The sequence below is a fragment of the Poromitra crassiceps genome (genome assembly GCF_964638095.1).
Source record: "Poromitra crassiceps genome assembly, chromosome: 1".
In the NCBI taxonomy this organism is placed as follows: Eukaryota; Metazoa; Chordata; class Actinopteri; order Beryciformes; family Melamphaidae; genus Poromitra; species Poromitra crassiceps.
Genome location: NC_139623.1, coordinates 130,243,132 through 130,264,715, shown reverse-complemented (window position 1 = coordinate 130,264,715; position 21,584 = coordinate 130,243,132). Strand labels below are relative to the sequence as shown.

The following is a 21,584-nucleotide window of genomic DNA, read 5'->3' as shown; positions in this document are numbered from 1 at the left end:
AAATTATTGTGCTGTGGACTCCGTTTACAACATAGTACAAATATAACAGGGCATATGAGTGCAAAAACAGCAAGAGACACAACACAATAAGGCAGTATAGTGATAAGACAAGTCAGAGACAGTGGCATATTCACTGCACATAGGTGCACATGTCGTGTGCATACTTTAGACGTGCTTAAACATTTTAAATTCGACGTATTTGACATACAGGTGCAAATAGCATGTACCTTATTAAACATACAATTAAACATTAGAAATACGTAATGGTAGCAGCTACAGTACAGTACAGTACGGCTACTACACTATTTGTGTATGTTAAGGAGTCTCGTGGCCTGCGGGAAGAAACTGTTCCTCAAGCGATTTGTGCGTGCTTTTGGAACCCTGTATCTCCTCCCTGAGGGTAACAGGGAGAACAGGCTGTTGTGGGGATGGTTTGTGTCTTTGATGATCTTCAGGGACCTCCTGAGGCACCGCTGTTTGTACAGTTCATGCAGGTCTGGCAACTCACATCCTGTTACGTGCTGGGCCGCGCGTCTCACTCTCCGTAGCGCCCTGCGGTCCATGGTGGTACAGTTCCCGTACCAGGTGGTGAAGCAGCCAGTCAGCAGGCTTTCAATGGTGCCTCTGTAGAAGTCCGTAAGGATTTCTGGCCTTAGCCCAAATTTCTTCAGGCGCCTGAGTCCGTGTATTCGCTGTTGGGCCTTTTTGACAACAGTGGCGGTGTGGCCGGCCCACGTCAGGTCCTGGTGGATGTTGACTCCCAGGTACTTGAAGCTGTCCACCCTTTCCACCACTGTGCCGTTGATGGTGATTGGGGGGTGTGCGCCCCCCCCCCCCCCCTTCTTGTAGTCTACAATGATCTCCTTGGTCTTGGAGACGTTCAGAGAGAGGTGGTTGTCCTGGCACCATTGTTCCAGGGCCCCCACCTCCTCTCTGTAGGCCGTCTCGTCGCCCCCCCGAGATCAGCCCCACGACTGCTGTGTCGTCTGCAAACTTCACGATGGTGTTCGAAGTTTGAGTCGCCACGCAGTCGTGGGTGTAGAGGTCGTACCAGAAGGGGCTGGAGACGCACCCCTGGGGCGCTCCTATGCTGATGGTCAGTGGGGAGGAGGTGAGGTTGCCCACCCTCACCACCTGGCGGCGGTCTGTCAGGAAATCCAGGATCCAGTCGCACATTGCTGTGTTTAGTCCCAGATCCTTGAGCTTGCGTACCAGCCTGGAGGGTACTATGGTGTTGAATGCTGAGCTGTAGTCCACGAACAGCATTCTTACATAGGTGTCCTTCCCCTCCAGGTGGGACAGGGCGGTGTGGAGCACGTGTGCTACTGCATCCGCTGTGCTCCTGTTGGGGCGGTATGCAAATTGTAGCGGGTCGTGGTCCGGGGGGAGTGTGGGGCGGATCTGTGATATGACTAGCCCTAGTTCTCAGGAACCTGGCCTCTCCATCCGTATAACAGAGATCATGTCCATCAACCACAATTGAAAAGAAGGTGAAGAGGGGGACTTCCATTCCTTCAGTGGAAAAGTCTACAGTATGGGGTTTTAGAATGGGGATTTCACTTAAATGCATAAAATAAGGTCTGTGGTTAACAAAAGTTTATGGGAACGTGAATTTGGGTTCAGCATGATACTCTTCACAAACGTGAATAACTTTTGTGCTCGCCCTACCTGGTAGGGCGAGCAGATCCGGTACTCACACGGGCTCTGGCGATTGGGTTGGCAAATTTCCCAATAGGCAAAGTGTTGTTGCGTCAATCTATGTATACAATAAAAAACTAAACCGAAACCTACTGCTGAGTGCAATGCTAAATACTGTAAAAGAATGTGAGAATCCGTCATTGTAGCTGGGAAGAAAACAGGGCTTCTGAATGAGATGACCTTAGTTGCCCCTTTCTACATTGAGAGCATGCATTTGTGCCTCTCCAATTCCATTGAATTGCTCCCTCATACTGATCCAGGAACCATAAAGCTGTCTCTTCAAATCATTGTCAAAAGTCAGTGCCTAACTGTAATAAGGTCACTTGAGGATATGATATTACATTGCAATGAACTGTTGTGCACCCTGGCACACACACTGCAATGGCTAATAATGCAATCTGGGTGATTTTAGCTGGGACATTAGGGCAGGCCATACATCACTACAGGGACCTAGACAGCAGAAACCCAGATGCTCAAGGAATTTGTACAGTACTGGTATTATTGAGTTTTTCAATGCCATCATCTATATCATTTCTCTAACTTTCTGAGCCACCAAGACTTCACTTTGATACAGGGAGATGTGAGGCGTGTAATTCAAATTTATCATGCCTTCTGCTTCTCATACAATCCTATTCAGGTATAAACACATATTCTTGTCACTGCCATAATCCATCATTGCAAGTTTACCTTTCACTTTTTTGCACTTTAACTTGTATAACCGGCAGAAAGTTCGTAACCGGCAGAAAGTTTGTGAATAAGTATTATTTCTATCACTACTTAAGAGTTTGCATTTAATGAGACAGCAGCCTTAGAACACCCCTTATAGGTGTTGTAAAATCACTGTAAACAATGGACTTATTGCTTATTATGGACTGGACATAACTTCTTTCTATCACAAAATATTTTAACTTAACAATTTAAGCAAAAATCACATCCTGCTTCATGTTCTTCACACTTTGCAGCCCCAAAGTGGCAGCAGGGGATAACCAGTGGGCAAACTCTATGGTTTCCCTATGAAGACGTGGAAGTGTTGCTGAAAGCTGTAGTTCCTCAAATGGTCACTTGGGGCTGGGTGCAGTAGGCATTATATCCATGTTAAAATGCCCGACTTTGTAACAGGATTAAACATCTTTCCAGTATGGGGCAAAACACGGTTTTGGTCTATTCACCTTATTTTTGATGGTTTGGTTAAATGCAATAGCGCCTTAAACGCTAATTTAAGGCCAGGGGGAAGATAAAGCCCCATATGTTTACATTTCTGTGTGTTCATGTATTTGTGGGTGATGCATGTGTGTGTGTGTGTGTGTGTGTGTGTGTGTGTGTGTGTGTGTGTGTGTGTGTGTGTGTGTGTGTATGTATGTGTGTGTGTGTGTGTGTGTGTGTGTGCGTGCGTGCGTGCGTGCGTTCGTGCGTGTGTGTGTGTGTGTGTGTGTGTGTGTGTGTTCTTGGCGACAATCTGCTCACAGCGGCTACATCAATGGCTGTAGGCATGTAATTCTTCGCATCAGCAATTCTTATGGATGAAAAAAAGGCAGACAGCATTGTGGTATGCATCAAATATGGCTGTGTGCTGTATAAACATCTCCCAACCCAATTTTACTCTGTCTTTAGAGGTTGGTCAGCTGTGAATGTGGACAGTGATGTGAGTTTTTGCTTTATCTCTGTCAGCTACTGTTTGACACAGCGGATAATGATGTAAAATAATGTGAAAACATCTCACTGGCAGCATCATGGAAAGAAAACAGACCACTGTCCAAGCTCGCAGCATCCTCATACAACCTGCTATAGGAGGATTATTTAGAAACTCCTACATTATTTGACATGTACTGGGTCATTCTCCCAGACCTTTTCTCCCAGAGTACCTTTTGCATCTGCAACGTTTGATGAGGTGCAGAAGGCACAAAAAATGTGTCAAAATGTTTCCAAAGCTGAAAGCTATTAATTCAAGGGTTCTTGTTAACATGATATATGTGAAAATACTGTCTTAAAGAGTAATATACAATTCTTAATCATTTTTCATTAGTAGATGACCATTTTCACCCTGTCCATATTGACCAACATGACATTTACATCTAAAAAATTACCTCATGTTATATTTTTTATCAAACTTTTATTATTTTCAGGAGGAATATATGTGTGTCCTTGTTTACATAAGATAATTCAATTAAAAATAAAACATGTTTTTTGGACAAAATTGTATGATTTGTGTGTATCCGCCATCCCGTTACACTGACTTGTTTTTGTCTATAAATAATGTACTGTTGCTTTAAGTGACATCACAAATAGGAAGAAACATCATTTAAGCCTTTGGAGCAGAAGAGTAGGCAAGTTCTGGCATGCTTTTCCATTGTTTATTTGTTGTTTTTTCATATTAAACAGGGTCCGTCAAGCTCAACCAAACCACCCCGTAACGCAAAATAGATAGAACGTTTATATTAGAATTTTTACACTGTTAATGCTAAGACAATGATATTTCAAATTGAATGCATGTCATGTAAGTTAAGTTACGTTATCCTTTATCCCCATGGGGAAATTCATCCTCTGCATTTGACCCATCCTCTACTAGGAACCTTCCTAGAACTAGGAGCAGTGGGCAGCCGCAGTGCAGCGCCCGGTGACCAACTCCAGTTCTTTTGCCATTACCTTGGTCAGGGGCACTGACAGGAGTATCAACCCTAACATACTTGCCTTTGATGGTGGGAGGAACCTGTCCACATGGTGAACTGTGGCCATTTTAGGATGAAATTTACCACCCCGTAACATACAACCACAATAACACATGTGACGGGGTGATCGACGGCGGGCCTTTGTGAGTACAAGTGGGTGGAGCCAAGGAAACCAGGGCAGAAAGAATTTTGATGTAGAAGCTACGGTTCCAAACTTACGAACCAAAACATAAAGAGGGCAGGTATAGCGCCACCGTAAGGTCAATCGGTATAATATTTTAGGCCAGAGTAGAAGAGTACTCTATGAACCTATGTACCCAATTTGGGAACAGTTGCTCTTACGGTTTGTGAGATACAGATACTTCATGTTGCTATAGTGCCCCCTATAGGTGAAATGATACAATTTTATTTTTATCAGCTCACTACATATGTGCACACCTGGACCAAGGTTGGTTTGGATCGGAAAATGTGGTCCCGAGTTATGGCGGTTTTTGTGAAATAGGCCCCACCCACTATCGCAACGGTGCGGTCTTTCAAAAAACCATTCAATAAGTTTTGTGCGGGACAGTCCACACATGCTGTTTGATCCAGTATAAATACAGTCTCAATCGGCACTGTGTAGCTAGGACGTGTTTAGGCTGTTGCAAGGGTGTATTAACTGGTTTCTAGGGTGTTTTCAGCTGATCGCTATAGGGCGTTCGTAGATCGTTGCTAGGGTGTACTAAGTAGTTGTGCGCGGGAAATTGGCGGTACTTGCACAATAATTATTACTTTTATCTGGGAAACGGAAGGTGCGATCGTGATTCCGGGCCTCGTTAAAGTTCATTTTCCACCCCGAGTCCAACGCCGCCATCCGTGAGTCTGTACGACTTACGGTTGTGGAGATATGTTGCTGTAGCGCCCCCTATAGGCAAACTATAGCGCCCCCTACAGGCCAAATGACACTTTCTTTTCTGAAATCAGCTCAGAAGTGTCAAGTGTCAATACAAGACGTAAGGCTGGCCATAATTACAATGAATCAGCACTTCCTGCCGCCCTTCAAAATAAAACAATTTAGAAGGTACAGGTACTAAATGCTGCTATAGCGCCCCCTATAGTTTAAATTATACAATTTTATTCTTATCAGCTCAGAGTACATATGTGCACACCTGGACCAAGTTTGCTTCGGATCAGACAATGTGGTCCGGAGTTCAGAGGCGGATCTTGAACCAGGCAGAACAGGCAGTTGCTTGGAGCCCCGTCCACTAGAGGGCCTCGCAGACCAGAGCATTTATTTTTTAGTATCTCCCGACTCCCGAGTCCGTCCCTACCACCGGCCTCCCGGCTCCCCCTCCCCCCGCCCCCACTGAAACACTTCCCCGTTTCTTCTGGACTGGTCACTCCAAACGAATATAAAAAATAAACCTGACTATCATCATGTGTTGTATCACCCACATTTCACACTCTCACTCACAAAGTAATAATGGACAATCTATTTCATTTGATTTCCACCACTTGGGATCGAGTTAGCGTTGTCATTTGCGTGATGAGCAGTCGGTACTGTGACACTGTAACACCACCACTTGCATTATCAGGTTCAGTTCAAGTGTGTTTACTTGTCAGTCAGTAGGCTATCAGAGGCTTTATATCAGCAGCATCTAGCCGCAGTAGAAGTTGTAGAACACAATGACAAAGAAGCGTTTTCAGAGTGGCGCACAGAAGAAAAAGAGGAAGTTGGAACAGGGGAAGTTTAATGAAAGTTTGCCCAAGATGACAAAATTCTTGACAAAAAAAAAACGCCGACTTGATGGAGGACGAGGAGCAGCTAGCAGCTGCAACATTAATTGAAGCAGCGCCACCAGGTGAGCGTGAGCTAGCTAACAACAACGCTAGCACTAGCAGTCATGCTAGCTCTAGGCTGCCTCTGCCTGCGTCTGCTGCTGCTGTGGCGGCAGCTATTGTTACAACGCGCGGGGAGAACGCCTGCCACGCCTCGGAGGAGCAAAGTGACAGTGACAGAGCCGAGTCACCCACGGTGACCACCGATAATCCCGATGATGATGATGATGATGATGATGACAGAGGCAGAGAGGACGCGCAGGCTCAGCAAGCTGAGGCTGATGTTACTATGTTAACGTGTCAGTCGGACTTGGACGAGGAGGAGGATGAAAGTGTCAGAGCTGCTGACTCTGAGTCAGCCACGGATGATGATGATGACAGTGGTGTCAGTGACACAGAGCAGCAGCAACCCAGTGAGCCCACCACAAATCAGACACCCGATCTAGCTCGCCTTGATCCAGCAACAGCAGTGATTATTGCACCATCATCACAGAGTGACGGTGAGAGCAGTACATCTTTAAGTGACAGTGAGTTGTTGATTATTAGTGAAGACCCTGCATTATGGCCAGCTAAATTTACAGATAAAGAGAGAGTTGAAATAGGAAAAAAAGCCCCCATACAAATAAAAAATATTAAGTTTCCCATAAATACAGACAAACAACCAAGAAGGTTTACAGAAGAAAATTACAACATAACAATGAAAAACGGGGAGATTTTATTTAATTTTATTTTGCCTTTATTTATACAGGGAAGCACTTGAGAGCGAGCTCTCATTTCCAAGAGTGCCCTGTTACAAAATAACATATACAGAAGTTACAGACAAACAAGATTACAAAATTCACACTCCAAAACACGAGCATTCCTCCTGAAGAGTGCTCTGTAAGAGCGCTTTGAAGGCTTCAAAGGAGACAAAGTGGTCCAATTTCAATGTGTTCTGAAGACTGTTCCATTTGTCTGGGGCAAAATAAGAAAAGGCAGTCTTGCCTTGCTCCGACCTCACACGCGGAATACACAGTCTGATGTGAGAACGTGAGCGTGTTTGATGACTTATGTTGATATGGGTGAGGAGTGAGGACAGGTACAAGGGGAGCTTTCCGGTTAGAGCTTTATAGATGAACAATAAGCAGTGTTGCTCTCTTCACACAGGGAGGGCCAACCCACCTTATTATATAAAGTGCAATGATGTGTACGAAAGCCATCACCTGTGATGAAACGCAGAGCACTACTGCGTCTAGCGGCTTCAAAATGGAGGGTGAGGCGTACATATATAAAATGTCTCCATAATCGAAAACCGACATTATTAGTGAATGTACTAAAGATTTTCTAGTAGAAACTGAGAAACAGGATTTGTTCCTATACAGAAAACCTATTTTTATTCTCAGCTTTTTTGTAAGGTATTCTATATGAGTGTGAAAAGAGAGTTTTGAGTCCAGCCAGATGCCGAGGTATTTATAGGAATTAACTTGATCTATCTGTTCGCCCTGAAGTGTACGGATGTAAATGTTGTTGCTGGGAGTAGGGGATCTTGAAAATGACATCCATTTTGTTTTCTTTGAATTTAGGACTAGTTTGAGGTCAAGCAGAGACCGTTGGAAGGTGTCAAAAGCAGTCTGTAGACTTGCAGCGGCCTGTGCAGGAGTGGGCCCGAAGCAATATCATCGGTGTAATAGTGGACAAAACTGTGACCGGAGGGGGAGTAAATATTATTTATGTATAGGGTAAACAGGATTGGGCCGGAGATAGATCCTTGCGGGACGCCATTGTCAATTAAGAGAGGACTGGATTTATTGTTACCGACAACAACAGCCTGCTTTCTCCCAGAGAGGTAGCTGGAGAACCACCTGATGGAAAGATCGTCCAGGCCGATGGAGGACAGTTTATTTAATACAATTCCATGATTCACTGTATCAAAGGCTTTGGAGAGGTCGATGAATAGGGCAGCGCAATGCTGGCGGCTGTCGAGGCAATTCAGAATATTATTTATAACTAATGATGTGGCGGTAATGGTGCTATGACCGGGTCTAAACCCTGATTGATGGGGATGAAGGATATTATATGTGTCTAAGTAGTCCCGAAGTTGTTGATTCGCCAAGGTTTCCAGAACCTTGGCTAAGCAGCACAGCCTAGAAATGGGACGATAGTTATCCAGGTCGCTGGGGTCACCTCCTTTAAGCAGGGGTGTGACCTGAGCAGTTTTCCAGATACATGGAATTTCACCGGAAGTGAATGTCAAGTTGAAGATGTGGGCAAGCGGAGCGGAGATCAACTGAGAAATAACAAGGACGTGGCTACAGTATTCAGTCAGTGCAGATGCTGTATTTTGTTTTAGCTGTCGTGTCTTCGGAAAAAGAGACATACTGCTGGGCAGCAAGGGCTTTCAGGATTGGAGAAATATCAATGCCCATCTGAAAAGTCACGAGCACAACAAGGATCACATAGAAAATATGGAGAAGTGGCATCAGCTTACAGAGAGATTAAAATCAAATACCACCATCGACTCAGTTAACCAAGAGTTATTAAATGAGATCAACCGCTGGAAATTGGTCCTCAGGAGACTGTTAGCCATTGTGTGCCATTTGGCAGAACGGAACCTAGCCTTTCGAGGTCACTCAGAGAACCTATTTGAGCCCAGAAATGGCAACTTTCTCGGTCAGGTAGAACTAATGGCCCAGTTTGATCATGTAATGAGCGAGCATTTGAGAAAGATTAAAAACCAGGAGTGCAAGAACCATTATTTGAGCAAAACAATCCAAAATGAACTCATATCACTGGTTGCACAGAAAACAACAGATGCTATTGCTGATCACATCAAGAGAGCTAAGTACTTTGCTGTCATCATGGACTGTACACCTGACAACAGCCACACTGAGCAGTTGTCCATTGTCATGCGGATAGTAAACTGTCAAACAAATGCTGGCGTTTCCATTGAGGAGCATTTTGTGGGTTTTGTTGATGTCCATGACACAACTGGAAAGGGACTGTATGATACTTTCATTAAACACCTAGAAAAACTAAAAGTAAACATCTCTGACTGTCGTGGCCAGTCATATGATAATGGAAGCAACATGCAGGGGAAACACCAGGGTGTACAGAAGAGAATGTTGGACACAAACAAGAAGGCTCTGTGTGTGCCCTGTGGGAGCCACACTCTAAACCTGGTGATTGGTGATGCAGCAAAGTCCTCTGTACGGTCAGTGAGCTTCTTTGGACTACTCCAGAGAATATACACCTTGTTCAGCTCCTCTGTGCAACGGTGGGAGATTATGCAGGAGCATGTAGAGTTGACCGCCAAGAATCTGTCTACAACCAGATGGGAGTGCAGAATAGACCGTGTCAAGGCCCTCCGCTACCAAATGCCTCAATTTGTGGAAGCCTTGGCTGCACTGAACACGCATGCCCTGGCGAAAAAGGATGCTGAGACCGTGTCCACATCTCAGGGCATTCTCAAAGAAATTAACACATGGGGGTTCATATTGTCTGTTATTATTTGGTATAACATATTATATCAAGTAAACCGTGTCAGCAAACTCCCCCAGAGTCCCACCGTCTCTATAGAAGCACTGAAACGTGAAACTGATGGAGTCAGAAACTTTCTACAAGAATACAGGGAGACAGGACTCAAAGCAGCACACACAGATGCAAGAGAGATTGCAGAGGAGCTGCAGGTTGAGATGAAACTGCCAGAAGAGAGAAAACGGAAAACAACTCGCCAGTTCGATTATGAAGGAAGACAAGAAACACAGTCCACCCCAGAACAACGATTCAACCGGGAGTTCTTCTTACCACTTGTTGATACAGCACTTAGGAGCCTCAATGATCGATTCACACAGACAGAAAGTTTCTTCGCTCTGTATGGGTTCTTGTATTCACTAAATAACATGAAAAAAGCAGTGCAGGATGCGACACTGGGCCGTAGCTGCAGGGAAATGGAGATCAAAACAGAAGATGTTGATGGAAAGGACTTGGAAAGGGAGATAAGGGCTGCAGTAAAAGCCTTCCCAGACCGTATCTCTACCCCAACGGAAATGCTGGACTATATATACCGGTACAAGGAAAACCTTCTTGATGTATATTCCAACCTGAGTATCGCACTACGTCTGCTTCTCACCCTCCCTGTTACTGTTGCCTCTGGGGAAAGGAGTTTCTCAACTCTAAAACTCATCAAGACTTACCTCAGGTCTACAATGTGTCAGGAGAGGCTGTCAGGTCTTGGCATTATATCAATAGAGCAAAAAGTGAGAAGAACGCTGGACATGGAGGACCTGATATCGGCATTCGCAAATGCAAAAGCCCGGAAGGTGAACTTTAACATCTAAACACCAGCACAGTAAGTAATAGTTTTGAATTTCAAATGTTTCTAGTTATTCAATGATATATTTTTCAGTGAAAGTGATCTCTCACTCACATGTTAAACCTGCCCATGCCTCTTTTTTTCTCTGTCTTCCAATCTCTCTCTCCAACATAGAATTATGTCAGCATCCAGACCTCCATGACCATGTGCATGACCCTGCTCACTCACCTGCTGCCTGGCTGTGACCTGCTCTCACATTATGCTCTCCTACTGCCTGTGAGGATGTGACCTGCTCTCCCTGTGATCTACTGACCTCCTGCCTGGCTGTGAAGCTGTAACCTGCTCAGATCTCCTACTGCCTGTGAGGATGTGACCTGCTCTCCCTGTGATCTACTGACCTGCTGCCTGGCTGTGATTGTTAACAGCTAAACTCCAGCACACACACACACAGTAAGTTAAGTATACAGTTGTACACTAATCTTTCCATCTTATAGACAAGACAAGGGTTTACATTGCAAATGTTTCTAGTTATTCAATGAGATATTTTTCAGTGGAAGTCATCTCTCTCCTCCTTAAGTTATTTACTTGTCCCCTTCTCTTCTTCTCTCTTCCAATGTCTCTCTCCAGGTTGTTCCAACATCCCAACATCATCATGATGACCTGACTGCCTGTGGCTGTGATGTGGTGATCATCTGAGTGTGTGGTGTCACTGATGTGATCTGAGCATTTTATATTAATTGAAGGCTATATACTTATATTACTATTGCCACATTGTCTTCTTCTAACTGACTGGTTATTCTGGTGACTATTCTGGTCAAGTTCTTCAGGTAGAACAGTAAGAGTTCTTATTTATATGTGTGCTCTAGTTTTGGGGCTTTAACTGAAAAGAGCTGCCCCCAAATAGATTTTGTTCATGAGCTTTAAGCAACAAACAAAAATAGGGGGGGCCTCACACATTGATCTTCGCCTGGAGCCTCCAGATGCCTAGATCCGCCACTGCCGGAGTTATGGCGGTTTTTGTGAAATAGGCCCCACCCACAACATTTCAGAAGTCGATTATATCGCAACCGTGCAGTCTTTCAAAAAATTGTTCGATAAGTTTTGTGCGGGACAGTCCACACATGCTGTGTGATGTGGTTCGGTGAAGATCGGGCAAAATTTGAAGGAGAAATAGCGAAAAAACGCTTTTCAACCAAATTCAAAATGGCGGAACATCTAGTTAGACGGAAATGGGCGGGGCCTATATCAGCAGATGCGGAATGACCCAAGGAATCCAGGGAAAAAATAAGTTTGAATGTAGCCCTTACGGTTCAAAGGTTATGGACCAAAACGTAAGGACGGCTGTTATAGCGTCACTAGTGTCAACTAGTGTAATTTTCCAGCACATAGTAACAGGTGACTCTGTGAACCTACCTACGCAGTTTGGTAGTGGCAGGTCATACGGTTTCTGAGCTACAGCTATTTTAATGCCAACGATTTCTAAACCCCATTCAAGTGAATGGGGGAAAAAATCGTATGTTATCGCGAATATCGCGAAAACCATCCAACAAAACCCTTAGCAATGCAAATGCGCACGATTCCTCCATAAACCGCACATTTTGATGTCTCACATGTCTACGTAGTGTGAAAACTGTAGGTGAAATGGCGAACACAACTTTTGACCAGAAGAACACAAAATAAAATAGAGATTCTAAGATTGTGCTTGCCTATCAGCAAGCACAATATTAATACACTGAACAATCATATGATAGAGAAATATAGAAAATATAGAATGGAATTAAATTAGGCATAGTTTGGTTGCTAAGAAATCGACATATGTCCGTTTGCAAGATGTGTGTCTATATTTCTCTATCATATAATTGTTCGATGTGTTATTATTACTACTGTAATTTGTTAATGTTGTGTCAGCTAGCCCTCCTCTCCCTGTTCTCTCCATATAGTCTCCCATACTCCCCTATACTCCCATACTCTTCCATACACACTCTCCTCTCCCACATTTCCCATTCTCTCCCCACCTCCTCCCTCCCCCTGCTCTCTTCTCCCCCACACACACCCCCGCTCCCCCCCTTTCCCCTCTCCTGCTCTCTCCTCTTGCTCCTATACCCTCCAACATTTCCCATTCCCTCCCCACCCCATCACTCTCTCACATTCCCCCTGCTCTCCTCCCTTCTCCTGCTCTCTCCTCTGCTCTATCCTTCATTTCTATATTTTCTATATTTCTCTATCAATTGTTCAAATGTTATCTTTATTCTGTATATTCTTGCTGTTGTGTCAGCTAGAATTAGCTAGATCTATTTTCTGTGAAGCCCTCTGAGACATGCTTGTGAATTAGCTATATAAATAAACTTGACTTGACTTGAATGGGTGCCATAAAATACTTTAGGGTAGAATGGGTGCCATGCTTTAGAATAGTGGGGGAGGAGAACAGGAAAGGGAGGAGGTGGGGAGGGAGCAGGGGGGAGAGCAGGGGGAATGTGAGAGAGGAGACAACAGGAAAGTGATGAGGTGGGGAGGGAATGTGGGGGAGGAGAGAGCAGGGAAGGGGAGGAGGTGGGGAAGGAGCAGGGGAAATGTGGGGGAGGAGAGAGCAGGGAAGGAGAGGTGGGAAAGGAGCAGGGGAAGGGGGAAAGAGAAAGATAATAGGTGCCATGCTTTAGAATGGTGGGGAAGGAGAGTTCAGGAAGGGGAGGAGGTGGGGAGGGAGAGCAGTGCACGCAAGGAAACCTTTCCACCATATGGATTGCCTCAGTGACTGGCTGAGGAGGAACCTTGTGAGGGCCGATGTACTGTAGTGGCCCAACTATGGACCCCATCTGGGGTTTCAGATTATAGAAATAAAATTGACAAAGGAACAGAAAATGGAAATGTAATTAGGAGTCCAACAAAAGGAATATGAGAATTTTGTCTTTAAATGATCCTGAGATCAGGGAAGAAAGTTGAAAATGTCAAAAGGTAGAGACCAAAAGGAAATAGAAAATTGAGTCTTTAAGTGTTCCTAAGTTCAAAGGGATACTAGCTAATTAGCTAGGTGAAAAAGGGGAAAGTGATCAGGAGTTCCACGAGGGTGATCTGAGGGATCATGTGTCCGCATTGGTGGCATCGACCAAGAAGAGAGGAGGGGAGGATAGGGGTCGGTGGTGATGATGAGGTCGAGGAAGGGGGGGGAGGCATCAGGTTCTGCTTCCTTTGCCCTGATTTTTGTTGTTGACTGGGGTGGGGGAGGGTTGATGTTTGTATTTGTATTGTATCTTTAATTGCCTATGCTTATGTTTTTATGCCAAAATTCAATACATATATTGTTAAAAAACATGGTGTACATGACTGACCCATTAAGTTACCAATACATTTTTGTTTTGTTTTGTTTCAGGCAACGGGAAAAAGGAAAGCAAATTCCCCAGAAGAACTACGGAATTAAATTGAAAAATTACAGAAATCACGAGAAGGAAAGACAGCGAGCTGACAAATACAGAAAAAGATATAAGCGCTTACAAACAGAGAGCAATTCTCCTCGTACAAAAGTAAAGGAGTTAAATAATCAGTCCAATATTAAATGACCTTTGTATCATCACATTATGATACAGTGTCACACTCTAGAAAAACCATGTTATGCAGTTCTATGTGCCTATGAACGAAAGAAAGTGGCCAGGCTCAGGAGAAACGATGACACTAAAGCTGTGTTCACACCGAGATATTTATTTTTCCCTCTGTCGCTTGATTCAACCCTTTGGAATCGCTCTGTCGCTCCGTTTAAATCGCTCATCAACAGGCACACGAATTGACGGACATGTGGGGGATATAACGTTACGCAATGTCATGCTGTTTGTCCACTACGAGCCCCCGTCGTGGTTTACAAGCTAAGCCTATCAGCGTGCTCCCCTTGCGAGCTCCATACCGGTAGTACAGACTTCACTTCATGTCAGCTGTCAGCCTGTCAATGCGGTTTGCTGCCACACAATAAACAAGCGGTTTGTTCCAAGCCAGTGTGATCCTTGACTCCCTCTCACACGGCAGCCAATCAGCGTTGAACAGCGAGCGCCTGATGCCAGCGTATTTTCGCTCGAGTTGGGATATTTCATCTCGGGCGACGAGCGTATTTTCTCCCTATCGCTCTGTCTCTGCCGCTCGGACGCCCAGCGATTTTTCTCCCGGGCGAATATACGCTCAATCGCTCATTTGCATTGACGTTGTATGTAAACTCGATGCCAGCGAAAAACTTTAATAGGTCGGTGTGAACGCAGCTTAAGCAGTTTGATGTCATCTGTGATGTTGTCATCAATTGTGACATTACCGTTGATGATGTCAGAGATGATGCCATCAGTGATGTCACTCGAGCAATTGTGATGTCATCGTCGTTGTCACATGATTATCAGTGAATTATGACATCATCAATGATATATGACATCACATCACTATAGCAGTGACCTGGCCACTTGTATTCTTTTGTGGGGAAATAGAACTGTATGACATCATCGGCGACCTGGCCACTCAGCCCCTAGTGGCCACGTATGACATCATGACCAAACTTTCTACAAAGATTTGTGGTGTTAACCCATTGATACCTGATGCAGCATTTGCATGTATATCCCTCATTTGTGTGTGTATCTCTTTAAGACCGTGTCTTAAAGGGATACACACACAAATGCTGCATCAGGTATCAATGGTAAGGAATCCGTTTCGAAGTTAGGTCCCTTTTTGTGATTGAACACACACCATTGCCACACCTTCTTTTGGCCAATGGGCACGGAAAGTTAATCACTTCTAAGTTGGCCCATAAACAGTTAAGAACGTATTTGCACGAAATTTGGCAGTTTTCTGCAAAGTTTTTGAGATATCCTGACAAACGAGGGCGAAAACATACATACCTCCAGCCAACTCAACGGCCCAGCCAACTCCGTGGCGTTGGTAATAATGTCTCGCTACATCTCTAATACATATAATACATATTAGAGGTGGTACATAGAGGTACATATGCACGAATATATGAGTGAGTCGGTGAGTGGACGAGCAGTGCAACGTAATCCGTAGGTCTCTATGTCCCCATGGAAGAAAGAACGAAAGAAAATAAGAAAGATAGAAAGGAAAGAGGCAAGGTCACTGATGTCATAGTTTTAGACGGTTTGGCCTTGTGGCCAGGTCACCTAATAGTGATCTCATACTGTATATCACCGATGATGTCATACAGTTATAGACCGCTCAACCTGGGGGCCAGGTCATATCACCAATGATGTCATAGACGATGTCATACAATTCTAGATGGCCAGGTCATACTATAAATGTTGATGCATTAAATCACTGATGATGTCACAGTGATGAGGTGATGGTGTCATACAGTCATACTTGAGCAATTGTGATGTCATCCTTGATGTCATGTCATCAGTGAGTGAAGACATTGTGACCAACTAAAGGTTGCACAGGGAGGCCACACTGTTTTTTCTCTCCACGTTTTAATTTGTTATGAAGGGATATGTGGTCAGCAATGAAGACCCTCCCATCTGTATGTTAGGATTTTGCTCCCTTTGACACCGCCAATCCGATGAGGCCCGCTAATCCAGCCACACCCAGCCCAAGCCCCCCGATGATCGCCATGCCAACCAAGCCATCTTTCTTCAAAGCTTTGTCAATGAGCTTCTCCAGTTCCAAAGCCTGTTTATTGCCCGGCTCGTTTTGCAGCAGAGTCTGGATGTACTTCAGGCCTTTCTCATACTCCTTCAGTCTGTAGCTGGCCACTGCCAGGTAGAATAAGTAGTTTCGAGAGTCGTCCTTCGTTGCTTTCTGACCCAGCTCCTTCAGCAGTGCAATTCCCTTCTTGATATCACATGAGTACTTGCTCCTGATCAGACACCACGCGTAGTCAAACTTTGTGTATTTGGAAACGGCACCCTTTACCAGCTCAGCATTGTATTCCTTCTGAAATTTTAAGAGATCCTCAGGGGCTACCACATCACTAACAACAGCCTCCATGTTTCCGGAAACAGATCTTAAAACCCCTCAGTTTATACCGGTCCTATCTATAGCCTGTGCATGGAGGGATGTATGACATCACTGATGACTTCACTCACTGATGACATCACAATTGCTATGACATAATCAATCAATCAATCAATCAATCTATAGAGTAGCACCAAATCATGACAATTTATCGCAAGGCGCTGTCTTTTATTTTGGCCTATTTATGCTTCCGCCGGCGATAGCCAGGCCGGAGGCATTATGGATCCGGGTTGTCCGTCCGTCCGTCCATACGTATGTACGTCCGTCCGATGTTCGTTAACGCGATATCTGAGGAACGCCTTGACGGAATTTCATAAAATTTGCCTCAAACAGCGACTTAGACTCAAGCATGATCTGATTAGATTTTGGTGGTCAAAGATCAAAAGGTCAAGGCCACTGTGACCTCTCAAACGTCATTTTCAAGCTTGTTAACGCGATATCTCAGGAATGCCTTGACGGAGTTTCATCAAATTTGCCCTCAAACATCGACTTGGACTCAAGGATGAACTGATTAGATTTTCGTGGTCCAAGGTCAAGGTCACTGTGACCTCACGAATGCCATTCCCAAGTTCGTTAAAGCGATATCCCAAGAACGGATTGATGGAATTTCTTCCAATTTGGCTCAAACGTCGATTTGGGCGCAAGGATGAACTGATTACATTTTGATGATCAAAGGTCAAAGGTCAAGGTCACTGTGACCTCTCCAACGCCATTTTCAAGCTTGTTAACGCCATATCTCAGGAATGCTTTGCTGGAATTTCATCAAATTTGCCTCAAACATTAACTTGGCCTCGAGGATGAAATGATTACATTTTGGTGGTCAAAGTTCAAGGTCACTGTGACCTCACGAACGCCATTCCCAAGTTTATTAACGCGATATCTCAAGAACGGCTTGATGGAATTTCTTCTGATTTGGCTCAAACATCGACTTGCACTCAAGGATAAACTGATTAGACTTTGATGGTTAAAGGTCAAAGTTCAAGGTCACTGTGACCTCACACACTCAATTTCCAAGCTCTGTAACGCAACATCTCAGGAGCGCCTTGACGGAATTTCTTCCAATTTACCTCAAATTGCGATTTGGACTCAAGAATGAACTAATGGTGGAGGCATAAATCTGCGGTGCAGTCGTTCTAGTTCTAGTACATTTTGGTTCAGTTATCAAAACACACAAAGTAATGATTTGTTTAGCAGATGCAAATCTACAGATTCCACAAGAGGCAGACAGCCAACCGATGGATTTGAACTTTTCTTTTTAGCTCCAGCCAGCAGCTCTATAAGTCACTATGTTGGTCTTTTTAGCTGCAGCCAGCATGGCCAGCAGCTCTATAAGTCACTCTGTTGGTTGGTTGGTCCATATACAAAAAAATTTTGTTGGTCCACAGAATCTATAGAGAGCCAAAGTGAACGTCACTTCCTGCCTTTCTCTGTGTACCAGCATCTGAAAAAATATAAAATGTGGTGAACTGAGAGAGACGTTACTTTTTTGATCCCGTTTGAATTGTGCCACGGCCCGGTACACATATACATTTTGTCAATTTAAAAGATAACTATGCTATCGACTACATCTCGTGTCGCACAATATACGTCACACCATCAACAACCATCATCACTTATACGACTGCGTAGTCTTACTCATTTATAACTTATAGTCCCACAGTTTTATCACAAACTGCGACTTTCTTGACTTGCAATTATCTTTTACATTGACAAACATGATGGGCTCTATCGTTGCAACGGCCTTAAATTAGCGATTAGCACCAGGCGCAGCGCAGATTAGTAGGCGTGGACCGGCGCACTGGCTATTCTCGTGTCGCCGCTACATGCGGCCTTAAGCATAACCACGCCTTTTAAGCGTAGAATTATGCACGACCTGCTGATTGGAGAAGTACAGTAAACAAATCACAAGCTTCCTTTTTAAGCTCCAATTCCACAGAGCGATCCAGTCCGGCTTCAGAAAAGCCAGGCGCTCTGAGCTCCCCCCTCCCTCGTTTCATCCCCGTCTGTCTCCATATATATTATTCCATATTATTATGCTTCTCAAACCAACCTCACTGCAGTTTAAATACTGCAAGCATGTAAATACGCTACACTATGGCAAGATCAAAGTGAAAAGAATGTTCTAAATGCATCGGCTAGAAAAATATAGCCTATCCCTATGTCATGATGAGATTAGATTGGTGAAAGTTTGTCCAGAATGATATTGTTTTCTCTGCCTACACCTTTTCTTCTCCCCTGCTGCACAGGTAGGATGATGCACATACATATAGCCTACATTATGTAAAGTCATTGCATAAATGTGTTTTTATTGTAAAAGTAAATGTGAATAAGCCAAGTCTTATTGGAGCGGACATCACAGTCGGACATCACAGTAGAACCGTGTTACGGCTGTCACTCATCTAAATCACGTTAAATCTGCGAGGGATACATATATACCACCTGGATTACATATATGTTTCACACAGGGTTGTGTTTTGATTTCTATGTTTTATTTTGTCCAATATTGAAATGTTCTACAATTGCATGTTGTGTTAACATTACACATTATTTCTATCTACCACTTCGCCTATTTAGGCTGATTTGGTTGCTCCAGGAGCCTCCAGGATCCGAGCGCCCAAGGGCAAACAGTGACTGGTGGTGCCTTTGCACAAAATGTCCTCCCATGCCAACAGAAACTGAATCAATGTGCTGCGCCGAGTTTAATCGTGGGCAGTTTTTGTTGGATGCTGTCTCACGCTGGGGACATACCGGACGCGGAACTTGCGCGCATGCGCCGCGCAGCGCACCTCCGCGCAGAAGTCGCTTTAAAGTGACTGTCCACACAGAGAGCGCAGCTCACTTTGCGCGCTCTGCTCGTCCGCTATATATTTTGCCCCAGATCTCCTGCCTTCGTTATCATGGGTAAGTAAATGACGACATACATATCTAAAGTAATATGTTTGGGATAACAGTTAACTCGTTGAGTGCCAGCCACTTTTGGAGAACGGACGCTCCCAGTGCCAGAGTTTCAGAGCGTTTTCAGTGATTTCTCGAGGCCCACAGAATATTGTGTGATATTACTATGTAAACACCGAACACGCACAAAGAACGATGAGACTCTCTTCTATCATCTGCAAAAAAAAGTTTATTGATAACATTTTCCGTTCTTTAGTTATGAGCCGGAGAAGATAGGTTGTTTTGAGCAAAAAGACACGTTTCAAATTAGAAGCTGAGTTATTCCGCCTTTTGTGAAATGAAGCATTTCAAGCACATTCACTGAGTCTGAAGCTAATATTTTCTGATGTAGTGACGTGGTGTAGTTGTGTGGTGGCCTGCGTGCCCCACCCCCCTCTCCCCCCCTCAGCTGCAAACTCCTCCCCACACTAACACACAGCCTAACACGCACCCAGTCTATTTTCGGAGCGCTCCATTTTTGTGCGCCGGCTCCCAGCGCGGGCACGGAAATGCCAAACCGGACTGCAGGGAAAGGTTTGGCCCTTCGGCGTCGGGTGCTGCCTTTCTGGCGGCTAATCGTGTGGAGAAACTATGCAGACAGACAGACAGAGGCAGAGTTGTGGGCGCGGATTGACTGCTGTTTGCAGCCAACGTCAGCTGCAGACAGAGCAATCTATATGGCTCTGGTTGCAGCATGAGCGGTTTCTCTTTCATCACGGGGCTTTTTCCTGCTGTTTTCCGGACCTTTCTCTAATCTGGAGAGCACTATCGCCACCTAATGAGTCCGTAAAATAGGTTATACACCTTCAATAGCTACAATATTTGTACAGGAGATGCAGGAGGCTTTGGTCCACGTCCCACCGTCAAAAAACGCATTTGACGTCGATCGACGTCTTTGGCACTCTACGTCACTATTTACTTTGACGTCGATCGACGTCCTTGGCACTCAATGAGTTAATGGCTACCTTCGTTATAAAATGCAATTGCATCATATTTGTCTGTTCTCCTCCCGTTTTCCCAGTGCGTGCTGTTGTAGAGAGAAGGCGAGTCCTAGCTCTCTACTTGTTGCTCCGCAGGCAACGAGCCCTAGATGGAGCCGCTCCCCCTCTCCAACTGCTCTCTCTCTCTCTTTTCACACTTCAAAAGGGGGCAATCAACAACGTAAATAAACATTATTTTACTTTGAAATTGGTTTTATTTGACGAATGTCCGGTTTCGGAGTTCCTGTCTACCCTTATCTGATCTGTTCAGCTTGACAGAGTCGCTCACGGGCGCAGACGGCCGCGCAGGAAAATAGAAATCCAGGCTGGCCTGAACGACCCTGAGCGGCCGCTGAGCTGAGCTGAGCGGCGCGCTGCGCGCAATTCGGTGTGGACTGACAGATCTGTTAACATGGTGTCCTAATGAAAACTGGCTGCGCACAAGGTCGCAAATGGTCGCTCCGCGCAGCTTACGTGCAGGAGACGCGTGCGGTGTGTTTTCACCGTCAGAGGCGAACCCAGGAGCAGACCATGTGTGTGTCACCATGCATGAAAGTTTCAATCCCCATTTGGACAGAGGTGTATTGGGGACCTTTTTCCAGAATACCGAAGATAAATTGGAGACGGCCGAAACCAGAAGGTCCGAGGGGGCAGATGACCATAGAGTGAGTAACTTTATTTTTGTCACCTAATGCTATATTTTGGCCAACAAAGTAATAACGTTAGCCACCCTGACATTATTGGTTTAGCTCACCTGTTTCAGTGACCATCACTGTTTTGTTTACAGTAGCCTAATGTTAGCTGTTCTGTTCGTAGTAGCTTCCAGATGAATAACCACATTTCATGTATTTTGCTCTCTGCAGACAATATCGTCTGGCGGCGTATCGGTTCTTTGTGGAATGGGTCCTTCAAGGAAAGCGACTCGGCAAAGGAAATCGCATCGTACTGCCTGCGTGTGTGATTCATCGTATCAGAGAAAAAATACCCTTCCCCCGATGGACAGTACAGAGGACATGTGGAAGTGGACGATGCTTTGGACGAGCTCTGAACATCATGCAAAGTTTAATGGGTTTTATTAAAATGTTCTACATACAAACTTGTATTGTTTTTATTTTATTTTCACACAGAGTATCAAAGTAATAATTTTATGACAGCATATTGAACAGAAACAAGACTAGAACATATCAAGGCCAGTATCTGATGACATCA

The 21,584-nt window shown here is 44.6% G+C and overlaps 1 pseudogene across 1 annotated transcript; it reads right to left on the bottom strand.

Annotated features, from left to right (window-relative positions):
- Positions 1 to 15,972: 15,972 nt before the first annotated feature.
- LOC310773988 (mitochondrial fission 1 protein pseudogene) lies at positions 15,973 to 16,440 on the bottom strand (annotated as a pseudogene). The gene has a single exon. The product of its transcript is annotated as a mitochondrial fission 1 protein pseudogene (transcript).
- Positions 16,441 to 21,584: the final 5,144 nt, after the last annotated feature.